Consider the following 12,008-nt stretch of genomic DNA (forward strand, 5'->3'; position numbering starts at 1 on the left):
CGTGACCCAGAGTGTACCAGGAGGAGAGGAGAGGTGTCAGCGTGACCCAGAGTGTACCAGGAGGAGGGGAGAGGTGTCAGCGTGACCCAGAGTGTACCAGGAGGAGGAGGAGACAGGTGTCAGCGTGACCCAGGGTGTTTCAGGAGTAGGAGACAAGTGTCAGCGTGACCCAGAGTGTACCAGGAGGGGACAGATGTCAGCGTGACGCAGAGTGTACCAGGAGGAGGGGACAGGTGTCAGCGAGACCCAGAGTGTACCAGGAGGGGACAGGTGTCAGCGTGACCCAGAGTGTACCAGGAGGGGACAGATGTCAGCGTGACCCAGAGTGTACCAGGAGGAGAGGACAGGTGTCAGCGTGACCCAGAGTGTACCAGGAGGAGGGGACAGGTGTCAGCATGACCCAGAGTGTACCAGGAGGAGGAGACAGGTGGGTCAGCGTGACCCAGAGTGTACCAGGAGGAGGGGACAGGTGTCAGCGTGACCCAGAGTGTACCAGGAAGGGACAGGTGTCAGCATGACCCAGAGTGTACCAGGAGGAGAGGACAGGTGTCAGCGTGACCCAGAGTGTACCAGGAGGAGGAGACAGGTGTCAGCGTGACCCAGGGTGTACCAGGAGGGGACAGGTGTCAGCATGACCCAGAGTGTACCAGGAGGAAAGGACAGGTGTCAGCGTGACCCAGAGTGTACCAGGAGGAGGGGACAGGTGTCAGCGTGACCCAGAGTGTACCAGGAGGAGGAGACAGGTGTCAGCGTGACCCAGGGTGTACCAGGAGGAGGGGACAGGTGTCAGCGTGACCCAGAGTGTACCAGGAGGAGGAGACAGGTGTCAGCGTGACCCAGAGTGTACCAGGAGGAGGAAACAGGTGTCAGCGTGACCCAGAGTGTACCAGGAGGGGAGGACAGGTGTCAGCGTGACCCAGAGTGTACCAGGAGGAGGAGACAGGTGTCAGCGTGACCCAGAGTGTACCAGGAGGAGGAGACAGGTGTCAGCGTGACCCAGGGTGTACCAGGAGGAGGGGACAGGTGTCAGCGTGACCCAGAGTGTACCAGGAGGAGGGGACAGGTGTCAGCGTGACCCAGAGTGTACCAGGAGGAGGGGACAGGTGTCAGCGTGACCCAGAGTGTACCAGGAGAGGACAGGTGTCTGCGTGACCCAGAGTGTACCAGGAGGAGACAGGTGTCAGCGTGACCCAGAGTGTACCAGGAGGAGGGGACAGGTGTCAGCGTGACCTAGAGTGTACCAGGAGAGGACAGGTGTCAGCGTGACCCAGAGTGTACCAGGAGGAGGAGACAGGTGTCAGCGTGACCCAGAGTGTACCAGGAGGAGAGGACAGGTGTCAGCGTGACCCAGAGTGTACCAGGAGGAGGGGACAGGTGTCAGCGTGACCCAGAGTGTACCAGGAGAAGAGAACAGGTGTCAGCGTGACGCAGGGTGTACCAGTAGGAGAGGACAGGTGTCAGCGTGACCCAGAGTGTACCAGGAGGAGACAGGTGTCAGCGTGACCCAGAGTGTACCAGGAGGGGACAGGTGTCAGCGTGATCCAGGGTGTACCAGGAGGAGAGGACAGGTATCAGCGTGACCCAGGGTGTACCAGGAGGAGAGGACAGGTGTCAGCGTGACCCAGGGTGTACCAGGAGGAGAGGACAGGTGTCAGCGTGACCCAGGGTGTACCAGGAGGAGAGGACAGGTGTCAGCGTGACCCAGGGTGTACCAGGAGGAGAGGACAGGTGTCAGCGTGACCCAGGGTGTACCAGGAGGAGAGGACAGGTGTCAGCGTGACCCAGGGTGTACCAGGAGGAGAGGACAGGTGTCAGCGTGACCCAGGGTGTACCAGGAGGAGAGGACAGGTGTCAGCGTGACCTCAGGATGTACCAGAAGGAGAGGACAGGTGTCAGCGTGACCCAGGGTGTACCTGGAGGAGAGGACAGGTGTCAGCGTGACCCAGGGTGTACCAGGAGGAGAGGACAGGTGTCAGCGTGACCCAGGGTGTACCAGGAGGAGAGGACAGGTGTCAGCGTGACCCAGGGTGTACCAGGAGGAGAGGACAGGTGTCAGCGTGACCTCAGGGTGTACCATAAAAACCCTAATGTCAAAATCAAGATATAAAATTTAGGTCATAAATAGCCTTCTATGAGAGTCAAATTCAATATGTGATGCATTCACACACTCTCATACGAGAAATTACATAGATAGTGAAATCTGGACCTAGATTCAGGAAGCTCTGTGTATTTCTTCGTAAGTGGGTTTGCTACGAAGGTTCCTAAGTGCGCCCTAAGACGATGCTTAGGTGCGATTCAATAAGGTCCACTTAGGAAGAAAATTGTTGGTTCACCTGCGTGCCGATAGAGGTCACTACTGTGTTTCGTTTGGCCAATCAGAGAGCAGCAACATTCTTCATATTAAAGATTTAGCGCTGGCTTATCGGAGCTCTACTGCCTCCTATTTACGTCGAATTTTCTTATAAAATTAGTATATTTCGAAGTAAAACAATGTTTTTTCAACTTCTACAGCCAGCACCGACATTGTAGTAAACAAATATGTTACATTTGTTGTTTACCTACGTAATTCTAAGAGATACTGTGTAGCTGTCCTTGTTGCTCGGAAGATGCGCTGACAATTATTGTATATATTTACTGAAATTACCCAAGGGCCACTAACTATCTAGTGGCCTCGACGAGGACAGAAAGCCGACGGCTTGTTAAAGGGCCCGCCAATTGTCTTAATGATATTTTTTAGCTGGAATTTGGCATTTACGGCTTCAGCGGGTAGGCGGTTCCATGGGTTTATAGCCCTCTTGGTGGAAAAAAAAACATCTGTTTTCAGTCCTACTTGAGAGAACATACTCTCCAACACTATATCTGTGATTGCCCTGTTATCAGTGACTTCATACCAAATGGTATGAGGTATTTTGATCTCTGTAATTACTTCATACACTCAGGAATATTGGAAGATATTCTTGTGCTGCACCCAGATTTTGCCAGTGGAGGCTAATAGATCAGCATTAAGTATTTTGTTCTCTCCTAATTCCATGTATGACTGGCCATCCTGTGAGGTGAGATGTTGGATGAGCTTGTAGCTGGTTTTTGATCTACACTGTGTGGTCCTTTATACAGAATAGGGAAGCAGCACATTGCTGTGTATACCTAAACATGTTTAAAAATACATTGTTTGAGAGGAGTCTTGTAGAAACTGGTAAGAGTAATTATAATATAATGTTTCCATGATTCAGTGCTTACCTCTTGTGAAAATCGCGAAGAGTTGTTTAGTCAGAGTTGATTTGTTTTTTGTATTGAGGCTGGTATTTTCTAAATTGATTCCATGTACAGTATGTCTAACCATCCTGTGAGATGGGAGTATTAGATAAACTTATAGCTAGTTTTTTATCTACACTGTGTAATATTCCATATAGAATTGGGTAGCAGCACATTGCTGTGTATACCTAATCTTCTTAATAAAAAAAAATAAGTAATAAAGATTTTAAATTATAGTTTGTATTATTACAAATTCAGTACTGTATTATCCTTATTAAATCATGTTGACCATGGATCATTAAGATCTCATGTTGATATGTAATAGTCATATTTCTTTTGAACTGCTAATCCATGCTAATCATTCATTAAATTGTGCATTATGTCTCAATTTTTCACTTCCTTGGATATACTGTACAGTACAAAAAGATAGGATAAAAATAAACCAGTAATATTTCTTTCATTATATTTTTCATTTAAATAACTGCATCAATATTTTTACAGCTGACAGGATTTGTTTTACCATACAGGTGCATTATTTGTTAAAAAAAAATTTGGTTTATTGTTACACACAATGGTTTTACATAGCCTTCCCAGCTTGGTGCCTTCTTTTAATACTTACTGATTAAAAAATAAATATTAAATACATTTTACTCAGGAAAAGTACATACAGTTGATTTACAAACATAATGTTGGATTTATAGACAGAGCTAGTACATACAATACCTAAAGCCACTAATACTCATAGCATTTCAGGCAAGGTGTGGGGGAAAAAACACAGACTAAAACTTAATAGTAATCGGGATTAGGTATAAATTGTGTTGAAATAAGGAATAAAAAATACAAAAAGGGGGGTTAACACAGCATAAATCAGCAATTGCACATGTTGGTGAACAGCGTTGTTTAAAAAATAGCAAGACATGGATTGACATTTAGGAGGTAAGTTAGGTTACATGGAGTTAATTAGGCAGTACTTTGTTTAACTCTTAAACTGGTTGAGAGAGGTACAGCCTTTGACATGATTCGGGAGGTCATTCCACATTCTGGGTTCCTTGATTTGTAGAGCACTTCTAGTTTGGTTACACACAGCCAAATTGAGTAACAGGAAGAGGTCTTGGACACAAATTTGTTCCATGCTAAATGTAGAGGAATCAGCTGAGTATTCCTCAAATAAAATAAGTTGCCTCAGCTTATAAGGTAAATAAAATAAGCATTTCTCAAATAAGTAGCTGCCTCACCTCACTGCCTTACTGCTACATAGCCTTCCCGGCATGGTGCCTTCTTTTGATAATTACTTGTTCCACACCCAAATTGTATAACAGGAAGAGATCTTGGACCCCTACTTCCCCCTCTTTTTTAATAATCTAGTCATAATTATAGCTTTAAGTATTCAATGAATAAAGCTTGTGACATTTTTGCCCTTCTCCTTACCTAACATCATTTGTGCAGCATATTTTTATTTTATGTCTCACCCAGATTTAATTTCAAAATAAAACCAAACTAAATAAATTAGAAATGGGTATGTATAGCTAAGGTACACCCTTACTACTAGGTGAACAGGGCCATTTGGTGATAGTAAATGATCCCATCAGGCAGGGCTCATCACCTTCTTTCATATTTCATGTTCAACAGTGTTCATTTACTTAATAACTACTGGTATAATATCTTGCTATTATAAAACTAATTCTACTATCATCAAACACATATTTACTTCAAGTTTCAAGCAGAGAATGCATATATAACTAACACGAAGGACTCCTCTTCACTAGATTCACCAGCTATAATATTTTGGTCATGTTCCAATATCATAAATCGCTCTCAGTGTTATGTAGTAGAGAAAAAATGACTTATATCCAGTTTATGTAAAGCTACGAATGGTCGAAACCACACTTAAATCCCGAAATGAACTTACGAAGGTTTTTCCACTTAGGGTAGTTACTTGAATACGGACATAACCGCCACGAAGGCGATAAGAGGGAAAACGTTCTTAGCTAAGAGGAAAAACCTTCGTAAGTACCTTCCTGAATCCGGCCCCTGGATTCCAAATTATAATTAATATAGATGTAATAGAGATATTAAGTCCAGAGGAAGAGTAGGTCTGCATATTCAAGAGGACCTGGTATGTTCAGAGGTACTAAACTCAACCAGTGAGGTGGTAGAGGTACTTGGAATCTTGGTAGAAAAAATTACCTAATTAATATTCAAATATATAACCCGCCAAATGCAACGGTTAAGGAATTTACAGAGCAGATGCACAAAATAGAGACTATTCTTGATAACCAAGAAAACCCAGCTCCAGATATTATCTTCCTTGGTGACTTCAGTCTACCAAGTCTAAGATGGAGAACGGCAAACTATAATGTCACAGCAGGAAACTAACCTGGAAATAATCAACCGGAGGTCAGAGAACTGTTGAGAATCTGTGACAAAGTCTCTCCCTCCCTCAAAGACCCTCCTCACAACGTGCCTGTGAGGAGAGTCAGAAAGAGGACCACTCTAGGAAGAGAACGCAGACGACTGTACAGGAGAAGGAAAAAATCACGAAAATGCTTAAACAGACACGACTATCACAAGACAATAAAATAAACCTAAACAGGGAGATCGAAGAAGTAGAGCAAACGTTGAAGTGATCATACGAGTCTAAGGAAATGGAATTGGAACAGAAAGGTATACAAGAGATTAAGGAAAATTCAAAATATTTGTTAACGTACGCAAAATATAAAACCTCGATCAGTATTGGACCGTTAAATATAACTGAAGGTACGTACACAGAGGACAGCAAAGAAATCAAAGAAATTCTAAGCCAGTATGAGGCTATGTTTAGCACACCAATAAACAACATGAAAGTTGATGACCCAGACAGCTTCTTTATGAATGACATTCAAGCTGCAGATAATATGACCAGACCAGAGTCAGCCTCTGGTCCTGACTCATAGAATTCAATATTCATAAAGAAATGTAAAGTACCAGTAGCTCGAGCGCTCAATGTAATATGGAGAAAGAGCCTGGATACAGGAGAGATACCAGCTGAACTTAAATCAGCAGATATAGCTCCTCTGCACAAGGGAATTTTTTTTTTTTTTTTTTTTTTTTTTTTTTTTTTTTTTTTTACATGCGAACATGCGAAGAAATACAATACAATAAAGATAATAAAATAAGAAACCAATAACAAACACTCAGACAACAAAAAAATACAAAAGCACAAAGTAACATAAATACACTAAATACCGGCCTGAAGGACCGACAACAAAATCACAACAATGAACACAAAGAAACAACAATACTGGACGGAAATACAATAAAAACAAAACAACAGTCATGAAAAACACAACACCGGCCTGAAGGGCGCACAATAGGTACAATACATTGCAAACAAACCACAGGTCACAGCAAGCACACAGACTACTCAAATTGTTCATACTTATCCGCCCACTCCGCCGCCGGGAACCGAACACAATACGCCTCCCACAGTAACATTACGTCATTCGGAACAGGCACAGTATTAACAGTACGAGGATCAGGCATCAACTCGGGCACACCCACAACAAAACACCGAGCCCGCTGTACCCAGATGGAAGAAGGGCACCACGGAACAGGATGCACGCGGTCAATAATGTTAAACTGCAGAGGATGCTGCGCATCATGCGCCACTCCGGAGGCCAAGATGAGAGGGAGGGGCTCCTTCCCACGAGGCCGGGCAATGGGCAGCGCACTGGGAGCCTCCTCGGCTGCCCCACAGTGCTCCGCGTCAACCACCGAACGTTGTTCCTGCCGGGACCATCCACGCTTGGCATCCTTCTTCAGTACCAGCTTGATGCCTCGGCGCGCACCAGAACTCTCATCATCCACGTCAGTAGGAGCGACCACCCCCCACTGCAGAGAACCTTCTGCAGGAGAAAGACCAGGAGGTAAACCATAGGTACAACCATCGTCAACAGCAGACACATGGACGTCAGCCACCACCAGCGTCGTAGAGCGCGAAGCACCCGGAGGTGCCACATCATCTCCCGAAGCTCCACCTGCGTCGTAATCCTCCGCATCAGCCCAAGCAGCAGAAGAACGCCTGGACCGCTTGGGCACTGGCCGCACATCCTCACAGCCGGAGGCGGACCCAGAACCACGGGCCTCACGAACCGGGCGAACCGACGCCCGTCGCAGAACGGCAGCAGCCTCTACCACAGGGGGAACCAGACCACACACAGCAGGAGGCACCGCAGCCACCCCAGCACCCAGCACAGGAGGAACCCGAGGGGAGGACGCAGGGCCAGGGTCCACAGTCGAAGACGAGGAAGCCGACGGCGACGCTCCACAGGGATCTCCAGGAAGGTCCATGGGAACGGCAGGGCCAGAGACATGGTCAGGAGGAACATCCGACGGCACCGCAACACCCGGAGGAGGGTCCGCAACAACCGGGTGAACGTCGGGTGACACTGGGGAAGCCGCAGCAGCGAACGGGACGTTCACCTCCTCACCCCCAGAGTCCTCCTCCAGAGGGAGCGGCGGGAAATCCTCCTCACGGAACAAGTTCACAGGAGCGACCGGATCAGCAGTACACCCGGCAGCCTGATGCCCCAACAAGCCACACCGGAAGCAAGTACGGGGTTGCCGGGCATAAAACACACGCACATAGTACCCCAACAGCCGGACAGAGCACGGTATGTCCGACCTCAGTCGCATCCCGAGGGTCCGAATGTTGGTCTTCACACCCGAATATGTGCCAGACGACAGTGAGTTCATCCGCACACTGACGACGGAGCCGTACCTCTGGAAGAATCGCCGGAGGAGAGTCTCAGGAAACTCCATGGGGGCGCCACGAACACTGACATACGTCACAGCACCACTACGGTCTGAAATGGTCACAGACCCGGTGCCGTCCTGGAGCTGCAAAGTACGTCCCTCGTACCTCCGTAAGAAAGCACGGTACACCGCCTCACCCACAAACTTGACAACAACACGGTGAGCAGTCACCAGCTCAATGCCATATACGTCCCTAACCGAGACACGAAGCATGGCACTCAATACCACGTCCACCAGCGGGTATCCAGCACGGCCAGTAAACTCCAAGCCGATGGAGTTTACCCTCACGACAGGAGGAAGATGGCCGCCCATCGTAGAAGCGCCACGTCCACACCACCAGGAACAGCAGGGAGGGTAGAGACACCCACACCCCCTGCCGGCGAAAACGTTAACCACCTCAAACTACCGGAGCGAGCAGGCGACACGTCCTCACTGCACGGTAGCTCAGGAGCAACTCGCACAAGGGAAATAGTAAAGGTTTGGCAAAAAATTATAGACTAGTTGCACTAACACACATAATACAAGTTTTTGAAGAGTGGTTATGAATCAAGTACATAGTTTTATGGAAAATAATGAGCTACACAACCCAGGACCTAGATTCAGGAAGCCCCTATTTATTTCTTCGTAAGTGGGCTTGCTACGAAGGTTCCTAAGTGTGCCCTAAGAAGATGCTTAGGTGCAATTCAATAACGTCCACTTAGGAAGAAATTTGTTGGTTCACCTGCGTGCCGATAGAGGTCACTACTGTGTTTCGTTTGGCCAATCAGAGAGCAGCAACATTCTTCATATTGAAGATTTAGCGCTGGTTTATCGGAGCTCTACTGCCTCCTATTTACGTCGAATTTTCTTATAAAATTAGTATATTTCGAAGTAAAACAATGTTTTTTCAACTTCTACAGCCAGCACCGACATTGTAGTAAACAAATATGTTACATTTATTGTTTACCTACGTAATTCTAAGAGATACTGTGTAGCTGTCCCTGTTGCTCGGAAGATGCGCTGACAATTATTGTATATATTTACTGAATTTACCCAAGGGCCACTAACTATCTAGTGACCTCGAAGAGGACAGAAAGCCGGCGGCTTGTTAAAGGGCCCGCCAATTGTCTTAATGATATTTTTTAGCTGGAATTTGGCATTTACGGCTTCAGCGGGTAGGCGGTTCCATGGGTTTATAACCCTCTTGGTGGAAAAAACATTTGTTTTCAGTCCTACTTGAGAGAACATACTCTCCAACACTATATCTGTGATTGCCCTGTTATCAGTGACTTCATACCAAATGGTATGAGGTATTTTGAGCTCTGTAATTACTTCATACACTCAGGAATATTGGAAGATATTCTTGTGCTGCACCCAGATTTTGCCAGTGGAGGCCAATAGATCAGCATTAAGTATTTTGTTCTCTCCTGATTCCATGTATGACTGGCCATCCTGTGAGGTGAGGATGTTGGATGAGCTTGTAGCTGGTTTCTGATCTACACTGTGTGGTCCTTTATACAGAATAGGGAAGCAGCACATTGCTGTGTATACCTAAACATGTTTAAAAATACATTGTTTGAGAGGAGTCTTGTAGAAACTGGTAAGAGTAATTATAATATAATGTTTCCATGATTCAGTGCTTACCTCTTGTGAAAATCGCGAAGAGTTGTTTAGTCAGAGTTGATTTGTTTTTTGTATTGAGGCTGGTATTTTCTAAATTGATTCCATGTACAGTATGTCTAACCATCCTGTGAGATGGGAGTATTAGATAAACTTATAGCTAGTTTTTTATCTACACTGTGTAATATTCCATATAGAATTGGGTAGCAGCACATTGCTGTGTATACCTAATCTTCTTAATAAAAAAATCAGTAATACAGATTTTAAATTATAGTTTGTATTATTACAAATTCAGTACTGTATTATCCTTATTAAATCATGTTGACCATGGATCATTAAGATCTCATGTTGATATGTAATAGTCATATTTCTTTTGAACTGCTAATCCATGCTAATCATTCATTAAATTGTGCATTATGTCTCAATTTTTCACTTCCTTGGATATACTGTACAGTACAAAAAGATAGGATAAAAATAAACCAGTAATATTTCTTTCATTATATTTTTCATTTAAATAACTGCATCAATATTTTTACAGCTGACAGGATTTGTTTTACCATACAGGTGCATTATTTGTTAAAAAAAAATTTGGTTTATTGTTACACACAATGGTTTTACATAGCCTTCCCAGCTTGGTGCCTTCTTTTAATACTTACTGATTAAAAAATAAATATTAAATACATTTTACTCAGGAAAAGTACATACAGTTGATTTACAAACATAATGTTGGATTTATAGACAGAGCTAGTACATACAATACCTAAAGCCACTAATACTCATAGCATTTCAGGCAAGGTGTGGGAGAAAAAACACAGACTAAAACTTAATAGTAATCGGGATTAGGTATAAATTGTGTTGAAATAAGGAATAAAAAATACAAAAAGGGGGGTTAACATAGCATAAATCAGCAATTGCACATGTTGGTGAACAGCGTTGTTTAAAAAATAGCAAGACATGGATTGACATTTAGGAGGTAAGTTAGGTTACATGGAGTTAATTAGGCAGTACTTGGTTTAACTCTTAAACTGGTTGAGAGAGGTACAGCCTTTGACATGATTCGGGAGGTCATTCCACATTCTGGGTTCCTTGATGTGTAGAGCACTTCTAGTTTGGTTACACACAGCCAAATTGAGTAACAGGAAGAGGTCTTGGACACAAATTTGTTCCATGCTAAATGTAGAGGAATCAGCTGAGTATTCCTGAAATAAAATAAGTTGCCTCAGCTTATAAGGTAAATAAAATAAGCATTTCTCAAATAAGTAGCTGCCTCACCTCACTGTCTTACTGCTACATAGCCTTCCCGGCATGGTGCCTTCTTTTGATAATTACTTGTTCCACACCCAAATTGTATAACATTAAGAGATCTTGGACCCCTACTTCCCTCTCTCTTTTTTAATAATCTAGTCATAATTATAGCTTTAAGTATTCAATGAATAAAGTTTGTGACATTTTTACCCTTCTCCTTACCTAACATCATTTGTGCAGCATATTTTTATTTTATGTCTCACCCAGATTTAATTTCAAAATAAAACCAAACTAAATAAATTAGAAATGGGTATGTATAGCTAAGGTACACCCTTACTACTAGGTGAACAGGGCCATTTGGTGATAGTAAATGATCCCATCAGGCAGGGCTCATCACCTTCTCTCATATTTCATGTTCAACAGTGTTCATTTACTTAATAACTACTGGTATAATATCTTGCTATTATAAAACTAATTCTACTATCATCAAACACATATTTACTTCAAGTTTCAAGCAGAGAATGCATATATAACTAACACGAAGGATTACTCTTCACTAGATTCACCAGCTATAATATTTTGGTCATGTTCCAATATCATAAATCGATCTCAGTGTTATGTAGTAGAGAAAAAATGACTTATATCCAGTTTATGTAAAGCTACGTATGGTCGAAACCACACTTAGATCCCGAAATGAACTTACGAAGGTTTTTCCACTTAGGGTAGTTACTTGAATACGGACATAACCGCCACGAAGGCGATAAGAGGGAAAACGTTCTTAGCTAAGAGGAAAAACCTTCGTAAGTACCTTCCTGAATCCGGCCCCTGGATTCCAAATTATAATTAATATAGATGTAATAGAGATATTAAGTCCAGAGGAAGAGTAGGTCTGCATATTCAAGAGGACCTGGTATGTTCAGAGGTACTAAACTCAACCAGTGAGGTGGTAGAGGTACTTGGAATCTTGGTAGAAAAAATTACCTAATTAATATTCAAATATATAACCCGCCAAATGCAACGGTTAAGGAATTTACAGAGCAGATGCACAAAATAGAGATTATTCTTGATAACCAAGAAAACCCAGCTCCAGATATTATCTTCCTTGGTGACTTCAGTCT

This window comes from Procambarus clarkii, chromosome 24, assembly GCF_040958095.1.
Source record: "Procambarus clarkii isolate CNS0578487 chromosome 24, FALCON_Pclarkii_2.0, whole genome shotgun sequence".
Taxonomy (NCBI): Eukaryota; Metazoa; Arthropoda; class Malacostraca; order Decapoda; family Cambaridae; genus Procambarus; species Procambarus clarkii.